Genomic DNA, 402 nt, shown 5'->3' on the forward strand with positions numbered 1-402 from the left:
CCCCAGACAGCCATGCTGTTAGGCCAGGCAGTGAGGCGAAGCCGCAGGCTCGGTTATGGTAGTCGCCGGTTGGGCCGAAGGTGGCCAGGCACATCCAAGGAGCTGCTAGGCCTCTTGCCATCTGGCCACTTGCTGCCGCACGTGCAGCGCTACTCCAACCGGAGGCCTGGAGTGGCAGTGCCTCATCTGCCCCACGATACTACCATCTGAAGCGGTGACCCAATCCAAACCATCTCCTTCATTTATTCAGTCCTGCTCCCTGCCCCTCAGCCCAACCACCCACCCACCTCTGCCTTCAACAACACGTCTTTCTTTGATAGTAGGTAGTTGTGGCTCCTGCAGTCGTTACGTGATTATTGAATCTCTGTTGGAGGAGTGGTGCTGTCTGTCCTAAACCGAAAT

General features: G+C 57.0%; 1 protein-coding gene across 1 annotated transcript in view; it reads left to right on the plus strand.

The window, feature by feature from the left end:
- The window catches only part of ppm1e (protein phosphatase, Mg2+/Mn2+ dependent, 1E), a 40,662-nt gene that overhangs the window by 37,269 nt on the left and 2,991 nt on the right, over positions 1 to 402 (plus strand). The gene's annotated exons all lie outside the window — the stretch shown is intronic.

This window comes from Morone saxatilis, unplaced genomic scaffold (genome assembly GCF_004916995.1).
Source record: "Morone saxatilis isolate NCDOM2014 unplaced genomic scaffold, NCSU_SB_2.0 Contig20, whole genome shotgun sequence".
Classification (NCBI taxonomy): Eukaryota; Metazoa; Chordata; class Actinopteri; family Moronidae; genus Morone; species Morone saxatilis.